General features: G+C 54.6%; 1 protein-coding gene and 1 long non-coding RNA gene across 4 annotated transcripts in view; both read right to left on the bottom strand.

The window, feature by feature from the left end:
* TBCE (tubulin folding cofactor E) overlaps nt 1-22,816 on the bottom strand; it is a 622,247-nt gene that overhangs the window by 343,881 nt on the left and 255,550 nt on the right. The window lies entirely within an intron of this gene.
* Nucleotides 6,268-13,799, bottom strand: LOC132685489 (uncharacterized). 3 transcript variants are annotated; one of them, XR_013550441.2, is made up of 4 exons: nt 13,711-13,799; nt 8,168-12,974; nt 7,308-7,458; nt 6,268-7,080 (listed from the first exon to the last, which is right to left on the bottom strand). It is a non-coding gene; the product is annotated as an uncharacterized LOC132685489 (long non-coding RNA). The 3 variants fall into 3 exon arrangements; XR_013550440.2 differs by lacking the exon at nt 6,268-7,080 and having other exon boundaries at nt 7,116-7,458; XR_009613139.3 differs by lacking the exon at nt 6,268-7,080 and having other exon boundaries at nt 7,116-7,458; nt 10,361-12,974.

The following is a 22,816-nucleotide window of genomic DNA, read 5'->3' as shown; positions in this document are numbered from 1 at the left end:
CTTCATTGTCTCAGGCTAACAAGGAGACTGTGGCCACCTCCTCTGCCCAGTCCTTTCCAGGTCTGGCTCTGTGCTAGACGGCTGACGCTGCCTCCGGGAAGACACTGTTGCATCCCACCCTGTGGCAGGGGGAGGCCCATTTGGAGCCTCGCTTTCAGCCTCATGGTGGGGACAGGGCCTCCTCTGGCAGGCGGCTCGTGGCTGGGGCTGACTGCCAGCCTCACGGTCGCCCATGACTGCTAGAAGCAAGGTTCTTCAGGGCAGATTGTGTCTGTGTTTCACCCAGTTTATCCCACGGTAAGATGACTTTTTGGTGAACGTGTTGGGAAAACTGACTTTGGGACAGCGGGAGGCCTAGAGACTGTTGGGCACAGGCTGGTGCCTCGGTGGCTTGCCCCGGTAGCCTTGGGCCTTGGAGAGGCGGGCACTGTCCCTTATCCAGGGCAGGCAGTGCCACTGAGTTCTGTCTGCACTCAGCTAAAGGGGTGTTTGGCTTCCCTCCTCTTTCTTTTCTTTTCTTTTCTTTTTTCTTTTCTTTTCTTTTCTTTTCTTTTCTTTTCTTTTCTCTTTTGTTTTCTTTTCTTTTTTTTTCTCTTCTCTTCTTTCAAGATTTACTTATTTTGGGGAGAGCGCAAGTGTGGGAGGGGCAGAGAGAGTGGGACAGAGATCCAAAGCGGGATTCTGTGTTGACAGGCTGATGGCAGAGAGCCCGACGTGGGGCTCGAACTCATGAACCTCGAGATCATGACCTGAGCCGAAGTCGGACGTTCAACCGACTGAACCACCCAGGTGCCCCTTGGCCTCCTCCCTCTTAACCTGATGTCCCGGCCACATGCACTGGAAGGAATCAGTTGCCGTGGTCACTTTTCCCGGATGGGGACCCGTGGTGTCCCGAGAGCCAGGCGGTGGTGGTCCTCGCCTGCTACAGCTTTGCTCCGGAGCGGCTGCTTTGCTGCGGTCCCTTCTCTGAAGGAGGATTGGGCCGTGTCGACCTCACGTACACACGTGCCTTGGGAAGGCCAGGGCGCCTCAGGTGGTCAGTGCTGCCGGCTGCTGCTCAGCGGGAAGTTGCACAAACGGTGGTCACGGCCGTGACCGGTGCACCTAGTGATCGGGAGCTGGGCGGAGGTGACGCACCGATTGCCCAGGTTACTGCCGATTGGGGTGCTTTTGAGGTTTGGACCAGTGGGCGCATTAGCTGTGGAGGCCACCTGGCACTGTGGCGGGGGGGAGCCGGGTGCGGGTGTGGGTGCAGGCAGGTGATCGCGCAGTTGGGAGGCTTTGGATATGACTCTCGGGCAGGATGTCGGGTGACGCGGAGCCTGCCCCACACTCCCCTTCCTGCCCACAGGGAGAGGTGCTGCGGGGTGAGACAGGATGAGACAGCCTGTCCGGCTGTCCACTTGCAGTGATTACGGTCTCCGTGTTCTCGCAGAGGGGGTTGGTTATGAGGGAGATGAGGGTCTTTTTAAAGTGTGTTTATTGTCTTAATGGCCGATGACCGAGCTAGGACACTCTCCCCCTGGGAGGCTGTGTAGATGGGGGTGCAGGGTGCCTGGGGGAGGAGGCCTGGGGGCGAGGTCCCAGAGGTCTCAGAGGTCAGCCACTGTTCCTGGTTGTCTGAGCAGTGAGTGTGAGTGTGCGTGGGAGAAACACACACACAGCAGAGAGACAGTGTGGCAGCATCGGGGGCCTGGGCCCTGGGTTTGATTCCCGTTCTGGACCTGGTGGTTGGCTGTATTTTTATTTTATTTTATTTTATTTTATTTTATTTTATTATTTTATTTTATTTTATTTATTTTATTTTATTTTATTTATTTTATTTTATTTTATTTTATTTTACTTATTTTATTTTATTTTATTTATTTTATTTATTTTATTTTATTTATTTTATTTATTTTATTTTATTTATTCTATTCTATTCTATTCTATTCATTATTTTACTTATTTTTAGAAGTTTATTTACTTAGAGAGAGAGAGAGAGAGAGCATGCACGTGCATGTGGTGGGGAGGGACAGAGAGAGAGAGGGAGAGAATCTCAAGCAGGTTCTGCACTGTGAGCACAGAGCCCAACGTGGGGCTCAAACTCACAAGCTGTGAGATCATGAGCTGAGCCAAAATCAAGAGTCGGATGCTAAACCAGGGTGCCCCTGGCTGTAGTTTAGTGACAGGACAGAAGATAAGGGCCCTGAGGCTCTGTTCCTTGTCCTCCCCGCTGCCATCATCCAGGTCGGGGCATCGGGGCTCTGGGCCAAGGAAGTGCTCAGTGAGGGTGGGGGGTGACATCCTAGTCCCAGCAGGGGTGAAGCTGACCACCAGCTCTGGGGCCAGGGTGGGGATGGACTGGGGCCGGGGCAGGGCCCGTGGGAACTGTCAGAGTTAAGGAAGGGAACTGAAGGGAAGGGTCAGGACTGGAGCATCAGTCCCAGATCTCTGTTTAACACAAGCCAGGCACTGGGGAGACCTCACTCCCCAGTGAGAAGAGACAATTCGTTTCCTCTCGGGGCTTAGGGGCCAAGAAAGCTGGGGGATGTCCCCAGAGGGCATGGGCCAAGAGGAGCTTTTGCAGGAGAGCATAGCTGAGCCTTTATTAGCGGGAGAGAACAGCGAAAAGGCCCACCGCTTGAGGTCCACGGCCCTGGCCATGACCACCTTCTTGCCTGACATTTCCTGCAGCTGGCTGAGGTTTTAGAGGGAGCGCTGACTGGTTGTGACGACCTTCGTTCTGAGTTCCTCTATCTGTCTGGGCCTCAATTTCTCCGTGTATAAAATGGAACTTTTTAACTTGAGGGACTGTTACGAGGTTTAGACAATGTACGTGAGGCCTTCTCTGGAGGTTGGAACATGCTGGAATTATGAGTTCCTGTTCAGCAGGTTCAACGTCAGCATTCTTATTTCTGCAGCTCCTACAATCTCGCAAACCGGACGTCACCATTAACTCGGCCTAGGCCTGTCGTTCACAGATGAGAAGGCTGAGGTCAGGGGGCGGCCGGCCTCCCTGTGCCCTGTCTCATGGTGCACGACGCATCATCACCCAAATGATAAAGGGCTCGGAGAGCCAGAGTGTCCCATCCCCTCTCAAGGGGCTAACGTGGATGGTGGAGATCGAATGACAAATCTGGCCTCCAGTGTGAGAAACTTCCGGGTCACGGGGCCTCCCGTTCTTAGCAAGACAGAACTGCATGTGTCTTCAGATACCGATCCCGGGGCCAGGTCAGATGGGGTGACAGCGCTCCTTGCTCTGTGACATCCTTGTGCAAATCAGATGCTCTCCCCCTCAGACAGCAGACCCTCAATAAAATCAATAACGTGCGCCCCAGCTTTCCCCGCCGGGACCACATTAATCTTCACATTTTTGCCACATCACTGGTTCTCGTGACAGCTCAAGATGTTTTTCTGCTTCTGAGTATCCCTTTTATTAAAAGACTTCTGAGCCGCACAGACGTGTTAACCAGCGGCCCCTGTGGCACCCCCGAGCCTTTCCATTCTCCCAGCTCAGCCTCTGCCTCTTTGCTTCTCCCACAAGTCTTTCCACATCATTCATTCTGACATTTAAAAGTTTCCAAGCTTGTTCTGAAATGCCACAAAACTGCCTTTGTTGTTTGCGGGCTTTGGAATGTGGAGAATCCCAGGACACTGGGAAGGAGGGCCTGCCCGCTCCGGTCAAGACGGTCAGGACCAGAGGGCCAGATGCCTGGGCAGGGAGCTGTGCTTCCCAGTGTCCTGGGATTCTCTGCATCTCTCCCTCTGAAGGGCCACGCAGCTCAGGTGCTGCCTGCTTCCTGGCGTTTCTGTCCTCCTCGCTACACCAGACCCTTGTCTGGTCCTCCTGAGGATCACAGAGTCGCTGCAAGTACTCCATCAACTCAGGAAGAACGCTCTTCTTCACCCCATTGCATGATTTCTCCACCTTCTGCTTGGTTCCTGCTCGTGACAGGCCCTCCAGTTCTCAGGAGGAATGTTGGAGAAAACAGACCCGGACGTGTTTGGGTCTCCAGCTATGGAGGCTGTCTTCTTATGGAGGCCCAAGTGCTGGGCCTGTTTTGACCAGATTTTGCGTCCAGCTTGCTCTGGCTGGAGGTGCCATTTTGTAAGCCCACGACGCTCTTACAGCGATCTTCTAGTTTGTGGATGTGCCAGGGGCACGGGTGCAGCGGGGATGGGCAAGCCTGGGCTGGGGCTGGATCCCTGGCGACTGGAATGCCGTGTTCGAGCCGGCCTGCTCCCTTCCTGGGCCTGTGTCTGAGCAACCCCTCTTGGAGTTTCCGGAGCTATGCACAATTACGCAGACATTGCTGGCCCCCCACCCCGGTCTTAACGTGGAGCTCGCTCTCCAGTTCTGCTTTAGATGGCACACACATCAGTAAGACACTCTTGGCTTCCTTTTCGCTAGTCGTTCCCAGGCTTTTGGGATCGCGGGTTAGAAAAATTCACCGATAAGGCGGGTGTAGGCAGGCACGTTTTATTTTGCCTACCAAAGATGTGGGTAAGAACCGCACACAACTACACTCAGAATCACTCTTCCTAAAGCAAAGCACGTTTCATTGCCAAAAGGAAGGGAATACAATGGGTGGAAGACAGTGCTTACGCAGAGGGGACCGATGGCTCACCGATGGCTCACCGATGTCTTGGCTGCAGCAGCCGGTGTCAAGTTAGTTAGGGGACCGGCAGTTTTGAATCGGGGCTCCTCAAACTTGAAGTGCTTGCACGAGTCTCTGGGAGTCTCTGCAGATTCTTATTCATTAGGTCCTGGGTGGGGGCTGAGATTCTCCTTTTAACAAGGTCCCAGGTGAGCCCCCCTCCTCCTTTCGTCTTTGAGTGGCAAAGTACGACGCCGTGAACCATCCTGGGGTTCACTGATGCCAGTGAAAAACAGGATTGGGTAAAATGGTTGTTTTTGTATTGATTTTTTCAGCTAGATTCTCTGCTATTGCGCGGACACGGCCAAGGCTGTGAGAGGCTGCTGCTGTACTGGCAGGGGTGAAACTCAATGATGCGCCAGGACCCTGTGTAGCCCGGCCTGCCTGTGAGAAGAGTGGCTGCTGGACAGGTCCCCTCATCCCGGCCCAGCACCAGCATGACAAGAGCGCTCAGGGGTTCTGAGCCTGCTTCCTGGGCTTCGCTAATCCCAGCAGCCACCTGCCCCTCGTCCCCCACCCCCTCCCCAAAACCAAGACCCGAACTGAAAGTGCAACAGAGATTCGTTGGGCACCAAATGAGGCGGGCCTGGCCAGCAGCAGGCCTGGTCACAGTCGGGTGGGAATTCCTGCGGTCTGGCTGGAACTGTAGGCAGGTGGGACGACGTGGGGGTGTCGCTGGGTGCACGTGTCGCCGTGCACGTGTGTTGTGGGGGGGCCGGGGGGGCGAGGGGTGAGGAAGAGGAGGGGTGGTCCCGACAGACCACTCGGACGTCCCCAGCGAGATGTGCATTTGACATCTTTACCGCCCCCACGCGCCCCCACACACCTATATACCTGAAATCGGATGTGTTTTACATAACAATACGCAGCCTTACTGCGTGTGACAGCCTCTCGGTTTTAAAAAACAATTCTAGGGGCGCCTGGGTGGCTCAGTCGGTTAAGCATCCGACTTCAGCTCAGGTCACGATCTCGCGGTCCGTGAGTACGGGCCTCGCGTCGGGCTCTGGGCTGACGGCTCAGAGCCTGGAGCCTGCTTCCGATTCTGTGTCTCCCTCTCTCTCTGCCCCCCCCCCCCCCCCCCCCCCCCGTTCATGCTCTGTCTCTCTGTGTCTCAAAAATAAATAAATGTTTAAAAAAAATTAAAAAAAAAAAACAATTCTAAAGTGCTGGCTCTGGTGCACTAAATTTTTAAGTTTATTTACTTATTTTGAGAGAGACAGAGATGGTGCAAGAGGGGGAGGGGCAGAAAGAGAGAGGATCCCAAGCAGGGTCTGCACTGTCGGCTGCGGAGCCCGATGTGGAGTTCAAACCCATGAACTGTGAGATCATGACCTGAGTCAAAACCAAGAGTCGGATGCTTAACCGACTGGGTCAGCCAGGTGCCCCTCTGGTACACTGACTTGATTTCAGGGCTCACTTTTGAGTCATGACCCAGAGTTTGACAAATACTCAAGTACCTTGAGAGCCTTTTCCTAAGTTTAGAATGTGTGATTCTTTAATCTGTTGTGGAGTGAGGCACGGGTCTTCTATAATATAAGAAGACCTAATTTAGGAAATATGCACTTAAAATTATGGTTTCTTCAAGTTCTACCCTGTAAGATCTTAGTGAAGGGATCTATTCTTTGGTAAACTCAGAGCATCTAAGAAAATGGATGAATGAATGCACTAGCATATTTATAGATACTTAAGTCCTTGGATGGAAGATTTCAGGACAAAATAAAATTTTAAAATATTATTGGGGTGCCTGGGCGGCTCAGTCGGTTAAGCGTCCAACTTCAGCTCAGGTCATGATCTCATAGCTAGTGAGTTCGAGCCCCGCGTCAGGCTCTGTGCTGACAGCTCAGAGCCCGGAGACTGCTTCGGATTCTGTGTCTCCCTCTTTGCTCCTCCCCTGCTAGCACTCTGTTTCTTAAAAATAAATAAACGTTAAAAAAAACCCACATTATTGATAAATGAGGTCCAAGTAGATACGAACAAGAAAATGTTTTTGAAGTTAAAATTTATAGCAACAAGAAAGTATGATTGATTTGTAAATAAGTTTTGAACACACCAGTAATAGAAATGATAATGTGAATATTTACTGATCCATTACATGCCTAGTCTGTTAAACATTTTAATTCATAAGGTAACATGGTCTGTTTAGAAACTTCCCTTTATTTTCAAAAACAGAATGTGGCTCTGGGAGATGAGGTTTGTTGCACTGGGTTGGGTGATCTTATTGTTTCTCAGATCTGGGAAGAAGTGTTTAGATGGTCTTGTCCGCAGGGGCTGGGGCGCCTGGGTGGTTTGGTCGGTAAGCATTCAACTTCGTCTCCAGTCATGATCTCATGGTTCGTGAGTTCGAGCCCCGCGTCAGGCTCTGTGCTGACAGCTCAGAGCCTGGAGACTGCTTTGGATTCTGTGTCTCCCTCTTTGCTCCTCCCCTGCTAGCACTCTGTTTCTTAAAAATAAATAAACATAAAAAAAAACCCAACCTTTTTTAATAGCGGCAATATATCGTAGGGGGGGAACACAGTGAAGGTTCAGAGGGGATCCGAGGGAGGGGCTGGCGCTCTGAGCCCCTCTGTCCTCTGACCCAATATAGCTGCCTCAGCTCTAACAGAGACCAACTTTGACCCAGCCTGACCCAGTTTCAAATTCTGGGGAGGGAGAATCAGATTGGCTCACCTGGGCAGCTGCCCATCTCTTATGTACTCAACTGTAGTCCGGGTCTGGGGTCATGAAGTATAAACACCATGTTGGGGCCTTAACTCTGCCGGTGTGGCCAACAGTTCTGAGAGTCATGGTCTGGACAGGTATCTGAGAAGTCGCCACGATACTGTGGATAAAGACAGAGTTGTTCTGGTAAAAGGCATGGGGACCAAAGTTCTACCAAACTGCCAACCCTCCCCTGGGGCCTGGGAGTGTAGTTCTGGAAACTATGGATCTATTTCTGCCCCCGGTTTTTGTAGGAAAATGAAGTTAGAGGGGCGCCTGGGTGATTCAGTCAGTTGAGCGTCCGACTTCGGCTCAGGTCATGATTTCGTGGTTCGTGGGTTTGAGCCCCGTGTCGGGCCCTGTGCTGACAGCTCAGAGACTGGAGCCTGCTTCGGACTCTGTGTCTCCTTCTCTCTCTGCCCCTACCCCTGCTTGCTCTCTGTCTCACTCTCAAAAATAAATAAAAACATCAAAAAAAATTTTTTTTAATGAGATTAGTGAGTGAGGTCACCTCCTCAGACATACACGCAGCAGCTGAGTGTGGGGGCTAGGAATGGCACGGGGCCCTGACTCCTTGTGGAACGTTCGCTCCCCCCCCCCGGCTCTGTCTCCTCCTCATTCCCAGTAACCCAAACACAAAACTGTTGGGAAAGCCTTCTGTTTCTTTTAAATTCCTCTTTAGAAAGAAAATCACTTTTGTATTTCTAAGGTGAGTTGGTTTTGACTTGCAGAGTTAAAAAGAAAAAGAAAAAAGGAAGACAGCGAAAGTCAGTGTTAACACCAGAAGGCGGCTTGTGTCCCTGGCCAGAAGCTTCCTCTGGCGTGCTCACCAGACCACGTCTTGCCCAGCACCCTTCAGTCCTCGTTTCTCCTTCACCGAGGATCTCCAGACAAGGGCCGGGTGGCACAGGCAGGCTTGCTGTGGTCACTGACCATGTGTCAGGTTGAAAATGTGCTTTGGTGCCTCCCATGGTACAGTGACTCTTGTCCCCGCGCCTCCCAGCATTGTCCCTGTGTGTGGGCCGAGAGGCTAAATGAAGCATCTTGCAGGAGCACGGTGAACGTGATGGCCCGTTTCCCTTAGGGGACATACACTTGGGGGGAACCTTCCTCCCCTCCCCGCAGACCGTTCCAGGGGAAGGCGCTCGGCTCTGTGGCTGAGGTGAGACGCTGGCCACTGTCCTTTACAAAGCCCCGTTGCTCCCCCGTCCACGGGGTCAGCTCGGGCTGTCTGGAGGCTCTGTCCTGCGTCTGCACGCAGAGCCACTTGATGGCACTGTTAGAACTGCGGAAGAGAGGCCGCCTCCCTTGAAACACTACCTACCCCACCCCCCCATCTTCTCCAAACTGTCATTTCCAAGCACCTCCTTCCAAACAGAGGCAGAACAAAATCATTTCCTAGCCCATTCCTGCTGGCCTGCCCCCCCCACCCCGCCCCTCTGCAATCCACTCCCTGCTGGGTGTTAAGATTTAGTGACCGCTCTGGTCCGCCCCCCCCCCCCCCATCCTTCCATCCTACTTTTCCAGATCTTTATCATTCTGTGTGTCGGGGGTGGGGGGGGGGGTTTGCTCTGGGGTTCCAGGCAATCTGCCGGAGGAGAAAGGGCCATGAAAAGCTCCTAAGGACCTAGGGATCTTAAAGAGAAACAGAAGTGCGTGGAATCCTTCTGGCCGCAGGCCTTGTTTTCTGGAAGAAAGGAGCAGTTGGCCGTGGGGGGAGAGCAGAGGCTGCATGGAGAGGGGTCACTGGGAGAAGGTGCTTGGGAGGAACGGGAGGAATGTGCAGACAGTGCAGGAAGTGAGCTCTCTCAGGCGGAATCTTGGCATTAGGTTGCACGGATTAAAGGCTTTCTGTTCTTGGCTTCCCAGCTGCCACTGTGTCAAAATCCCCCTCGACCCACCGGGTCAAGGGTGGGTGGGGGCGTGGTCATAAGCGACCCTCGCCTTCATCCCTTGTTTTGGCTTCTGGTTCCCTGTTCTTGCTGTCACTTCCTCTTTCTCAGAGATGTGTGTGGTGGGGACCACGAGCCAGAGAAGATGGGAAAGCACCGATGCCCCACCCTGGCACCGCGGACCTCAGGTCTGCCCGCCACAGAGCCACCCACCGCTGCCCCAGCTCGCCTTCCCCAGGAGGAAGGAGAAAACGCTGTTGCTTGGGAGGAGTTAGCTGTGAGGAAGGCATTTTCCCTGAACAATGACCAGGAAATACTGTCTTGCCTGATATTCTCGGACATGTGCTGCCCTCTTGGCAGAGTCCTTTGAAGGCTTGTTAAACCATGTAAATGCCAGTGAAGCAGTCCCCTGACTCAGAGCGGCCCACACAGCACAGGCCGCCGAGGCCTCCTGGTTTCCCCTTGGCCGGTGCTCGCCACGCCCCTCCTGCCAGCCAGCGCTGACCTTGAGTGGGGGATCCAGGCTGACCGCAGGTGGGAGGTCATTCTCTGCTGACTCAGGCCCCGACTGGGGCAGGTGCGTGCCTCCAACCCTATGAGTAATACCCAGCTTTTCATCTTCAAAGGGCCTTCCCAAGATTAACCAATTAGTCACCCCCAGCAGAGCTACAAAGCAGGCGACTATTGTCTTCATTAAGCCTGTGATGGAGGAGGGAGGCGAGTGGAGTCCCCACCCCAGGCCAGTGAGAGTCTGGGTTTGGGTGCCCGTGAGCAGTCGCTCGGGATGCCCCAGGGGGTTGCAGGGTGTGTGGTGAGGAAACACGAACACGCTAAAGTGGAGGCTGGAGCTTCTCGCCGAGCAGAAGCGGGGGGAGGCCACGGAGGGGTGAAGGGGAGGGTTGGAGGGTCTTAGGCCGTAGGAAGGGTGTCCTGCTGAACCCAGAGCGAGCAGCTGCAAAGGCAGGTTGACACAGCTTATGCACGGAGGGCTCCCCCAGACGTTCTAAACCCTCAGAAAGCGGTGCTGACGATGGCCCTCCGAGCCCTCCAGATATCTGTGAAATGAGTCTTGGAACACTTCCCTTTTTGTATCTGTGTGAGGATTTTGAATGACTAAAAACGATCAAGCACCTTGCGGACCAGACGCGTGATGCGGAAGGTCAGAAGAGCCAGGGGCGAGCGCTCGTCCAGGTCACTCTGTGCCGCGGGTTTGTCCTCTTCCAGACGTGCAGCGCGGGTCAGAGAGTTTTGGGAGGTAAGGCTGTCCTGGTGACAGAGTAAGACCCGAAGCACCTTCTGGAAGCCAGACAGCAGAGCAATCCTTTCAGTCAACCCTGTCTGCAGCTGCTTTTTATAAACTTGGCATAAATATGTGCTTGGGAATGCCAGGACAGTGTATCTGGAAAATATTTGCTACCCTTCGAAAACACACACACAGACACACACATGGGCACGCGCATGCGCGCACACACACACACACACATGCTTGGGAAGGGAAAAAAAAGCACAACAGAAATTGTGCATAATACAGAGTGGCTTCACTTGTGGTTTTTTTCCATTACTTCCTCAGTTCATTTTTCTGCTGCCAATTTTAGAAGGCCATAAGTCATAGTTGTTGTTAAACTTTGTCAGTTAAAATGTAACTCTAAGAACAAGTCATATGATACGTTGTAGCCAAATGGCCTTTTGGAGGGAAGTTGTCGTGGAAGGCACGGTCCAGGGGTGAGTGCCGGTGTCCCCAGGTCTCCTCTGCTGTGCATTATGCACTGTGCCCGCAGGCAGTCCTGGCCCTCTGGGCCCCAGAGTGGTCATTTTTGCCACAGCTCCAAAGGGCCACCTGTCAGAAGAAAGGAGATGTGCCGAGTCTGGTTTCTAATGTTTACTCTGTGTGACCCGGAACAGAATGTGGTCTCAATACGGGTGATTTGTTACGAGTCCCCCATTTGCTGTCCTAGAGATGATGGGATCTACTTCCTCTTAAACCGTGACCCAGCAGAACCAGAAACTAAGAGTCCAAAAGGGAGGAATTGGCCCTTTGAGGCTGGGAGCGCCTAGCTTCTTCACATCTGCCCAGAGGAGCAGCGGACCCTGAGTGGCAGGCAGCCTGGCTCGTGCCTCTGGGCTCTGGGGGCGGGGGGTGGGGGGCTTGGTTTGCTGCCTGGCGTCGTTTGGGACTGGGCACCTTCTGAGGGCAGGGCCCTGGGTGTCCCCAGCAGTTGTGGTGTTGAAGGCAAGGCCAGGCACAGTCAGCACTTACACTTGCTTGTGCTGACAACCAAGATCAAAGACAAACACCCGCAAGGCTGTCAGAGCAAAATCAGCCTGCAGGGAGGCACGACGGCCGGGGGTGGGGGAGCCTCCTCTTTCCAGGCCTGTCTTCTGTGCGGCCTTCCGTCTGCTGCACTTTCCTCTGTCTAACCGTCCACTGAAGCCACCTTGGGGTCTCAGAGGAGAGCAGGGGGAAGGCACAGTGAGGATTAGGGAGACTTACTCAGGGGCCAGGCTCCCGAACTGTGAGGCCAGGCATCGTCTCTGTGAGGCAAAACCAGAACGGGGACCATTGTTCCAAAAGCTGGTCCTCGCTTTAATCCATGGGCCGCTCGGAATTTCTGGGAAGGACTGACAGGTCTGATGCCAGACCCTGCCCCTGACTTGCCAGGCCACTTCCAGGGAAAAGCAGGGCTCTCTGGGTTCCTGAGGGTGCATCTGTCTAAAGTTGCTCTGGCCGCATGTGCTGTGCGTGGGCCCACGGTGCCCGGATGCGAGGGGCAAAGGCCACTCCACTGCCTGACAGCTGGGCCCTCCAGGTCATGGTTTGCTCAGCTTGGGGCATCCTGTGCCCCTGGCTTCAGAATGACCCTTGTAGTATCTCAGCTGGCCCGCCAGAGATCGTCATGCTTCTCATTTGGACCCCCTTTCCTCCTTCGGGGGCGGGACTCTTTCATTCATTCAGTCCTTCCTTCGTAGGACAGATACATACTACAGAGCTACTGTGCTCAAGGTCGTGACGGGCCACCACACACATCTGTGAGCAAGGAAAGTCCCCATCTTCATGGTGTCTTCATCCTGGCTGGGGAGACAGGCAGATGGATGTGGGCCAGCCCATCCCACGAAGAACTTTGGCGTAAGATGCTGACTGCAGCAATGAAGGGGAGGTAGCTCACGACAGGAAAGATGATTTGTCTGCAGGGGAGGTGAGGTGCCCTTGGATTTGCTGCTTCACCCCCAGAGCCTCGCCTGTGGAACGGGCACACCGCCATGTGCTTCACGGGGTTGCTCTGAGAAGTGGGTAAAATAATGTGTGTGGAAAGGCACTCTGACAAGCGTTGGCTCTTTCCAAACTCTCCCGTGTCCCCGGTAATCCGGCATCGGATCCATTTTCTGCCCTCTCTTTCGGATGAACCGATTTCACAGTCCAACCTTGCCTGGGCAAACGGGAAAAACCCATTGTGAAAGCAACTGGCCTTCAAACCATTTTCTTGGGAGGGAGGTGGAGAGCCCACGTGCATCCGGATCCTTCAGTGCGGTCTCATCGCTAAACCCAGCGTCCTGCCATGGCCTGGAAAGAGCACGCGGCGGGGACAAGTTCCGAACCTCCTTCCATGTGTGCTGCGTGCCTGAGGCCGCTCTGCCCTCCGGCCACGGCTCCTCGGTGCTCCGTCTACGGAGAAAGATTTAAAAGACTCAGGAAATGAACTCACATTTTTCTTGCCTCCCCCTCCTTTTCCAGAACAGTGCAGCCTTCCTGGAAGAAAGCAAACAAAACAAGTGTGGCTATTTAAAAAATTATTGGAAACCCCGTTGTGAACACTGTGTCTTTGGGTGGCTCCCTGGGGCGCATGCGTCCCCTCAAGCTCCCTGTGGCCCTCACCCCATGGGTGTATCTGTGCGGAGGGGGCAGGGCAGCCGTGTGGTCTCAAAGGAAGAGGGGGCCGACAGGCAGAGCGGGCCTGACGAACGGGCCCCCCGAAAGCAGCCATGTGCACCTGACACGCACAGACGGCGGACACAGACACGGACGCGAGTCCCCCGTGTGTGCGGCCGCGTCTCCCCCTGAAACCAGAGATTCATGCGTCCGCCCCCCCAAGTGCCGGCGACTTCTGGCCTGCATGCGGGTGACTATTTTGGGTTTCTAGGTGCTCTCGTTTGGTTTGTGGCATTCTCGGTGCTGTTATTAATAACACCGTTGGCTGCATGGAGGCTGAAGACGAAGCCTTTTCATTTCAGCCATCTGGTCAGGACGCTTTTCCTTTGATGAGGGAGAAACCTTTGCTGTGTTTCAACTGGAACGCTGCCTCCCAATTAAGGTGACAGCAGATGCCGCACGGCCCCGTCTTTGCAGGAATAGGATGCTCAGCCAGGCTCTAAGCGGCGGCTCCGTCCGGGAGGGAGAAGGCCTTTCATATTGATCGTGCTTGGGCATGTGGCGCAGGTACCGGCTCGCAGGGCCCTGGCCAGGAAAGCCGCCACGAGGTGTTTACCGGCTGGCTTGGCTCTGCGCTCAGCTTTTCCATTGTCAGGCCGTGACAGCGATGCGTTACAGACACCCTCAGGAGACGTTCCTCCGCTTTCATAACAATGAAGGTTTTTTTTTTTTTTTTTCTGACTCATCTTCAGAAGATCCCCCCCCCCCCTTCTTCCTTTGAAAATAAATATAATTAGTAACAGGCAGACGCACTGTATATAGCCAGCCCTTCCTATCCGGGAGAGTTATAATTAAATGTACATGCTGTCTGTTGTTCTCTGTCTGCTGAGCGCCTTGCCACCCGCTCTAGGGGAGCAGCAGCCCGTGGGAGGGGGCTGCAGGGAGCGAGGCCTGTCGGGGCTCCGAGCCCTGCGTCCGGCCAGAAGCGGAGACTCGGTGTTGACTGAATGGCAGACGGGACCGTTGTCCCCTCGCACCCCCAGGCCGGGGTTTTGCCCCCTGCTCAGCCTCGAGCTGCGCTGGGAGGCCCCCGGATGTGCCTGGTCCATGCTGGGGCGGTCCGCCCCCCCCCCCTCCCCGGCCCCTCCCAGGAGCAGAGGGAGGGTAGCCAGGTACGGTTGTCATGGCAACGTGGTGGCCACTGCCGGCTGCCGCCGGTGAGGGGCACCTGAGCGCCTGCAGGTTAAGATCGGCTCTGGCCAGGCGAGGAGCCAAGACAGGGTTCCTTTGTTCCCGGCTCCCTGCCTGCGAGGCTGGCACCGGGGCGGCCGTCCCCGCCCCTGCGGCCTGAGCTCAGACAGGTTATCCCCAGGTAACCCGCAGCTCGCCTTCCTGACAAGCAGGCGGGCTGGGCGTCCGGTGGCCTCCGTCCAGGCCCATGGAGAGCTCATATTCTGCTGAAATCAGTGGGTCAGGCAGGCCGAGGAATGCGCACGCGCCCGCGCGCGCGCGCGCGCACACACACACACACACACACACACACACACACACACACACCCCCCCCCCCCCCCCCCCCCCCCCCCCTCGTGGGCATATTCTGGGACCACAGCACAGCCAACAGGCTCGGTGACACAGGAGAGGCTGCCGCGCCTCCTGCCTCCCGTCCCTCGGGCGGCCAAGGCGGTGACCGGATGCCTGGTTGGCACAGCCCCCCCCCCTCCCCGCCTGGATCGAGTGCAGCAGGAGTCATCTGAGCCACAGGCACCTTTACCCAAGTTGCTCAAAGTGTTTTCCGAGCAAACAGTTGTTTCATAACACCCGTGAGAAGTAGGTGGGGTGACAAAGCATTCTCTGTCCCTGTCTTACGGATGAGGAGATTGAAAAGCTTGCCCAGCCAGGTGGCGAGGCCAGGAAAGGAAAGAGGTTGCTCTCTCTCCCGGGGCTCTGGGGCACGGAGGGCCGGTGGGTGCCCTGTCCCTAACTCCTGGGGCGGGGGGTCCTGGGCAGCGTGGGGAGGCCCTTTGGAGAAGGAGGCTAGAAGTGGGGGAGGGTCAGGCTTCTCCCACAGCACTGAGGGGCCGCCAGGAGCTCAGTTACTGTCCTTGGTCTGAGGTGTTGACACCGGTGACCCGGGAGGCGTCCTTTGGCTTAAAGTTGCGGGACTCTCGGAGGTGGTCCGCGTATCCCTGTGCCGCATCCTGTGCCGGCCCAGGGATTGTTCCAGGCACCAGGGGTACGTGGCGAGTGAGGACACGTGGCCTTTGGCCTGAGGAGCTCGTAGGAGACAGATCACCGACACATAACATTAAGAAGAAGTAATTTCGGAGGGTGCCAGGTGCTATGAGGAAAGTGCAGATACTGTGACGGACAGAGATTGGCTGGAGGGGAGGGTGGGGGAGAGGGGCAGCTTTAGAGAGGAATAAGAGAAGGAGTCTCCATGGGCTAATCCCAAATGAGGAGAAGGAGTCAGACCCGGACCGGCATTCCAGAGGGAGGGACAGCTGTGCAGGGGCCCCGAGAGGACGGTGAGGGTGGCCTGTCCCAAGGTGGAGGAGAAGGACGCTGCTCCTGGATGATGGGAAGAGGGGGTGTGCAGGGACCTGGTCACGGGCCAGGGGACCAGGTGTGATTGTGGATGCAAGGGGGTGGTGCAGGAGTCAGGACGTCCTGGGGAGGTAGCACGGACACCCTTTTGTGAGGGACTCGATGTGGGGCATGAAGGATGATTTCTAGGCGTTTGCTTGAGCTGGAGGACAGGGCCATGGACTAAGGCGGAGAGACTGAGGAAGACGCATGGACAGGAGACACAAAGGATGGTCTTGGACATGGGGAGTTGGAGATGCCTGCTTCCAGATGGCTACTTCTGGGGCTTGGGCATCTGTGTTTCTTGAGCTCTTCCTCTCAGACCACGGAGAAGGAGGGTGGGTCGTACAGCAGGAGTTCTGAATTCACCTGACCCTTCCAGTGCTCAAACCCAGTCTTTTTCAAGGAGGATCAGACTCCTGATCTCTAAGCTGCAGCGGGGCTCTGTCACTGTGGGTTTATGACGCGGGGAGCAGACCAGCCTGGGGTTGCTCTACAGTCAGACCCCCTTCTTTGTGGGTGCCTGAAACTGCAGACAGTACCGAACCCTGTATGTGTGCCACTTTTTTCCTATACATACGTACGATATGTTTAATTTACAAATGAGGCGCATTAAGAGAGTGACAACAATAGCTAATAATCAAAGAGAACAGTTACAACAGTATACTGTAGTAAAAGTTATGTGAAAGTGGTCTCTCTCTCAAAATAGCTTACTGTACCGTACTCCTCCCTCCTCTTGTGATGACGGGGGATGATCACATGTCCACGTGATAAGATGAAGCGGGGTGAATGATGTGGGCATTGTGACCTGGCTATACCCCAGGAGGATCACCTTCCCGACCGCAGTTGACCGCAGGTAACTGAAACCGCAGAGAGCGAAACCGCAGATAAGTTGGGGAACTTCTGTATGTGATGTGGTGAACAGCCTTCCGTGGACTCAACTTGCTTGTCCCTTCCCATCCAGCCCCTTCCTTCCATGGCCAAATCCTTGGACATTTACTCCTCGGCGCCCCACTTTGGCTGATCTGTTACCTGTGGGTAAGGAAGGACCTAAGTCTTGGCGTGTCTTTTGACTGATAAAATAGAACGGCAAAGTGATTAGCAATTTCTTCTGAGAAGGGGCATTTGAGGAGGATGGGCCCATGTGTTCACTGACCAGAGAGGAGTCCACTAAGCAGGAGGGCTAGGATTCTTTGTGGCCACTGACTTGGCATGGAGCTTTGAAGAACATGCTAGTTCTTACCCCATAGTATAAATTGAAAGCTACAAAAAAGATTGCATCAGAGAAAACGACTCAAGCCCCCTACTGGACCCACCTACTGCCGGCTCAACTCAGAGCCATTAGTGCAATGAAAATTCCGATTCTGGGTCTCCAAGGAATTGTTATGATTATCATTATCATTATCATCACTATTTTTAAGTAAGCCCTACACCCAACGTGGGGCCCGAACTCACAACCGGAGATCCAGAGTCACAGGCTCCACCGACTGAGCCAGCCACGCGTCCCTCCGAGGAATTATTTTGGAGCTAAGGATGTATTATAATATTTACGTCTGTGGGAATTTCCTGGCGTCTCATCGTAAAGCTTTTTGCTGTGGCAGGGGGTTCTCATCATGGATTTCACACAGGATGTTTCTGATGTACCGAGAACATCGTATTATGAGGTTGTCTTCCCGTGTCCCAGGAATAGATTCAGAGATATCCGTTCTCATACCCCAAGAACTCCTTGGGTAAAGACTCAGAAGCTCACTCATTATGATCGACTTTTCAGTGGACAGACCGCTGTCACTGACGTGGTGCTTTGAAGCACACCAAGTGCCCTCATGGCCATTTTCTCATTTGATTCTGGCCACAACCCGCAACAGTACTGGCATTTCATCAGTGCAGACGCAGCAGCTCAGAGAAGTCAAGTCCTCCGTCCGAAGTCACTCAGCAAAGGGAGAGCTGGGGATTAGTCCTGGTCCTCGGACCTCTCCCACTTTCCCAAGTCCCCGTCGTCCCACCTTTGGTGGCAGTGGGCCAGGGTGGTTCTGGGCCCGTGTGGGCCGATGTCACTGTGAGTTCTGCGAGCCCGGCCCGGGAGGTGCTTGGAACTCCCCGAGCTCGCGCTCGGGAACTGGTTCTGCTCACCGAGGGCTGTGTCGCAACGTGACCGATGGATGAGAAGGCTGACAGCCATTCCTTCACCAATGTGATTCAAGGTCATTTGTCACCTCGGGAAGCGCACGGAGCAGCGGCATTCAGCAGGGAGGCGCGCTGCTCCGGAGCCAAGCCTGCGGTGTGGCCTGGCACCTTTCCCGTGTGGCAGGGAGAAGGGGAGCTTCTGGAAGTGAGCAAGTGCCTAGCCAGGCCCGGGAGTCCAGAGCCCTGGAGACTTTGGTCAGAGCTGACTCAGCCCCTCTTTTGAGAAAGGAACCTGATGCAATGTGGAGGTTGCATCCCCAAGCTGGGGTTAGGATGCCAGGACACAGGAGGCATCAGCAAGAGCTGGTGACTGCCGCCGCTGGCTGAGCTTTGAGACATGACAGGCGTCACCGGAGGGTCAGCAGCTGCCGTCCCTCTGGTGTCGCCTGAGGAAATCACGCTCACCGAGCTACCAGAGCGTCCTCATGGAGACGATCTCTCTTCCTAATTTAGCAAGCGGTGCTTGCTTGCTTTTTCTGAAGGAGCCCAGAACTGTCCACCTACACTGCTGTCCATCAAAGCGCCGTGTCCCAGAGGAGGAAGCCCTCACCGGTGGGGGGCCAGGCCCTGGGGTGGAGGCCTGGACGTTGTCGCCCGTGCTCTGAACAGTGCACGCCCCGGGTTTGATGGCTAAGACGGTGCCTTGTCTCACTGGGCCTTCCTTCTCACATTGGTAACCTCGGCCTCCATCACAGCTTCCTTTTGGGCTTTCTTGCTCAGGGGAACAGCACTGAGATGTCCTTGTGGTTCATGACCCAGGCCTCAGCTCAGGTGTCCCTCCCTGAGAGAAGTCTTCCTGATACGCGTTAGCAGGCCCCTGCCACGCTTTTTTTTTTTTTTTAATGCTTATTTATTTCTGAGAAAGAGAGACAGAGTGTGAGCGGGGAGGGGCAGAGAGAGAGGGAGACACAGAATCTGAAGCAGGCTCCAGGCTCTGAGCTGTCAGCACGGAGCCCGACGCGGGGCTCGAGCTCACAGACCGCGAGATCATGACCTGAGCCAAAGTCAAGAGTCAGGCGCTTAACCAACTGAGCCACCCAGGCGCCCCTGGCCCCTGCCAATCTTGATATTCCCCTGGGCACCTACCACTACCAGAAACTACGTATTTGTTTGTTTGTTCCTTCTGATTCTCCCTGTCACTTAAACGTAAGCTCCTTGAGGGATGGGAGCATGCCTAGTTTAGCTCACCATCATACCCTCAACACCTGGCAGGGAGCTCGGTGCTAGGGACACACAGTATCTGTCCTTGGAAGGAAGGAATGAATGAATGAACGAATGAATGCAACCGAGTAGCTGACATGGATGTGGGCACCAGGAGGGGCAGGCTTAGTGTTTATTTATTTTTGAGAGAGAGAGAGAGAGAGAGAGAGAGAGAACATGAGTGCAGGAGGAGCAGAGAGAGAGGGAGACACAGAGTCTGAAACAGGCTCCAGGCTCTGAGCTGTCCGCACAGAACCCGACGCGGGGCTTGAACTCGGGAACGGCGAAATCATGACCTCTGCCAAAGTTGGACGCTTTACCGACTGAGCCACCCAGATGCCCCCAGGAGGGGCAGGTTTATACAGGCGGATGCTCTACAAGGGCCCTCCCAGATGCTCCCAGGTGCCCCTGCCAGCATGGCACCACTTGCCAGCTCCTGGACCCCCGTGGGCTCCTCGTGGGCTGAGCGGGAGGGGCGTCCCAAGTCGCTCAGTCATTATCCGATGGATGAGTGGGTTGTGCGGATGAGTAAACAGCGATGGACCGGGAGGTCAGGCATCATTCAGCCTCAGAAACTGCACGTGTCAATGGGATCGAGGAGCCCAGGAATGTGTTTTTCGTTGATGTAAACCTGGTGCAATAGACCACACCTGCTTCTTGACCCAGGAACGTGGGAAAGAGAAAGGCACGGCCTGTTTTGGTGCTGGCAGAGTTGCTGGCAATAGAAGAATGCCCTTCTTCTGATTCAGAGCGGGGAGGCGCTCTGGTGCCCTGCCATTGCCCGAGGACCGCAGGGTGAGTCGTTCCGTGGCTCCTTGCCCTTCCCCATCAACGTTCTGGCAAGTCACTTGTTCCGACAAGTACTCGCTTTTGGGATGGAACAGCCTCTCTTTTGTCCAAAACCTTCCCCTGGATTAAAGACGTACAAAGAACCCTTCGAAGAGGAAAATAATTGGGCTGGGAAGAGGGGACTGTGTCTCGTTTGGACACTCAAGTCCTTAAGCTCCTGCCCCGAGAGCTTCTGTCATCTGCTCCTCCGGTGCCCGCAGTGCACCAAGCCTTTTGGCTCCCAGCCTGGTGTGGTCTCCATGGCTTCCTCCTTCGCAGGAGCCGGCCACATGCCCTTGAACCTTCTTCCTTTCCTCTCCCCTGCTCCCAGTGATCCTGCTAAGAGGACGCGGCAGTTGAGCAGCAGACTTCTGGAGCCCAGAGTCGAACCCTGCCCGGAGACCCCGACTCCATCACGAAAACTGTTCGGGCATAGAAAGAAAGCAAGACTCTGGGGAAGCACCGCTTCCGGGGCCACGGTGGTGGGACTTCTGGGAGGCCAGGTTCAGCGCTGGGGGATTCGAGTGGTGCCAGGTGACAAGCTTCCCCCCCCCACCCCTGAGTCTTGTCTCTTGTCCCAGTGGCTGCTGGTGGGAGGCGTGGCCTACCCTTTTCAGGAGTGGGAGGGCCTGCCTTGCGACACTGCGGACCAAATACTGGTATTACTTGGGCCAGGTAATCAACCCCCACAGCGCTCCCGTGTGGCTGGTGCTGTCGTTACCTTGTCATTTGTCCTGGAAGGTGAGGCTGGGCAGCGGAGCCCATGTCCATAGAGCGCCTGCGCCGTGCTCTGCAGAGGCGGGGGGCGTTCGATGGATGGGGCCCACAATGTGGACCCAACACCCCCTCACACACCCTGCACCTTCTGTAGGACTCCTCAGCTAGTGGCTGTGGGCTGGCCACTTGGGACTCAACCCACATACCCAGGCTTTTGTAAATCTCCACTTGATCAAATGAGCAGTTTTATTTATGCCTTGATTCTTTAAAATACTTGAAATGTTGATTTCTTCTCGCCTCTTGTTCTTTCAAGCTTGACATTTCTCGGCACATCAAAGTCTTCAGAATGCCCTCAAACTTCTGTCTCCAAAGGCATTTCACTTGGCTCCGTGTGGTGGGAAACGCTTTTCCTTAGGGAGGTTAAAGTTTGTGTTTGGTTGTCGAGTTTGGTGGTGTTTATAGGAACAGACACCAAGGTGGGTAGCCTTTTTCTCAGCTGAGCGGTAATTTATGTTACGTGTTCATAGATTTCAACGATTCCAAGTAGGGTTGGCCAGAGTCTACGTGGTGTTTGATGTTCAGTGGTTTGATCTTGCTGAAACCTGTTGTTTTTATGGTTTTGATAAATCTTAGTGAAATAATTCAGTGCTGCCAAGACCCGAGGACTTTTTCCTCAGGTAGTGGGTATACAGTCAATGCATGTACATATCATACGGAGAGAGTTGACCATGTTGCACTCAGAAGGAGTTTATCTTTCTAAAGATCCTCTTACCTGGTCATTTAAAAAATATCACCCTAGGGGCCCCTGGGTGGCTCAGTCAGTCAAGCGTCCGACTCTTGATTTTGGCTCAGGTCACGATCTCACAGTTTAGTGAGTTTGAGCCCCACGTCGGGCTCTGCGCAGACAGTGTGGAGCCTGCTAGGGATTCTCTCTCTCTCTCTCTCTCTCTGCCCCTCCCCACTCGCTCTATTTCTGTCTCTCTCAAAATAAATAAATAAAACATAAAAAAATAAATAAAAATATCACTTAGTTACCTAGGTAACCATTTTCCACAAAGGAGAACAAAACCTAGTTCTCCACTTCTGGTCCCCCTTTGTCCCAACTTAGCGCATCACCGCTGCCCACGAGCATCTGTGTCCGGTTCTCTCCAGGACTGAGAACGAGTTGCCTTTTCCTCTGCAGGGCCAGCCGGTCCTCAAGGCTGGCCTCCCCACACCTGAGGAGCACCCGCCCCTCACTCCCCAGGCTGTCTCACATTCTGAGGGAATGTACTCGGTGACCCTGCAGGACCCTGTTCTTCCGTCCCTGCGCAGCTAACTGTGCTCACGCGGGACTGATCTGCACTCCTGCTCGTCTGGCCCTCTTCTTACTGGACACCCGTTTCCAGGTGCACGATGGACACCTCCACAGGACTGTCCCGCAGATACCTCAGATGCAAGAAGGCGAGGAACGAACTCACCATCTTCCTCTCTTAAGTGCACGCATCTTCCAGGATTTCCCGTGTCAGGCAGGGGTGCTACGGCCCGTCCAGAGGCCCGCGACAGGAAACCTGGTCTCTTTCTGGACTCCGCCTCACCTCCAGGTTCTAGGCCGACTAGGCGGAGTTCACCTGTCTCTTGAGTCAGCAGTGCCCCTCACCGGCTCGGCCACCCCCGTCCGGGCCCACAGCTCTCCTGCCTGGACCACGCAGTGGCTGATCTATTAGTCTCCTTGCTTGCGTCTCTTCTCCCTTGACACTTCCTCCAGATCAACGGAAGTGGGACTCTGACCACACGCTCCTCTGTAGAAATGCCTCTGTGACTCCTGATTCAGTGGGAATCATGCCCAAACTCCTGTCGGGGCATGCACAGTTGGTTCTGTCGCCTGGGCCCCATTTATATCTCTGGCCCCGTTTCTTGCCACTTGAGATCTAGAAGTACTGAGCAACTTCTGTCCCCTGGCATTTGCATGCTGGTCATGCCTGCGGCCTTGATAGGTAAGGGTCCCTTTGCCAGGGACACCTCCTGACTTCTCATCTGACAAGCTCCTATTCATCCTGCAAAACCCTCAATGTCACCACAGCTTTCTCCCAAGACAGATTCTTCCTTGAGACACAATCAGTGGGGCTCCGCTAAAGTGCATGCAGGCCTCTGTCACTTCCCCCATCACTCTGTTGTCATGACTGCTCTTTGGCTGCTCTCCGCTTCCTCAGGCAGGAACTGCTTTTGTA

Source organism: Panthera onca, chromosome D2 (assembly GCF_046562875.1).
Source record: "Panthera onca isolate mPanOnc1 chromosome D2, mPanOnc1 haplotype 2, whole genome shotgun sequence".
Classification (NCBI taxonomy): domain Eukaryota; kingdom Metazoa; phylum Chordata; class Mammalia; order Carnivora; family Felidae; genus Panthera; species Panthera onca.
Note: the sequence above shows the minus strand (reverse complement) of the source record. Positions and strands in the feature narration are given on the sequence as shown.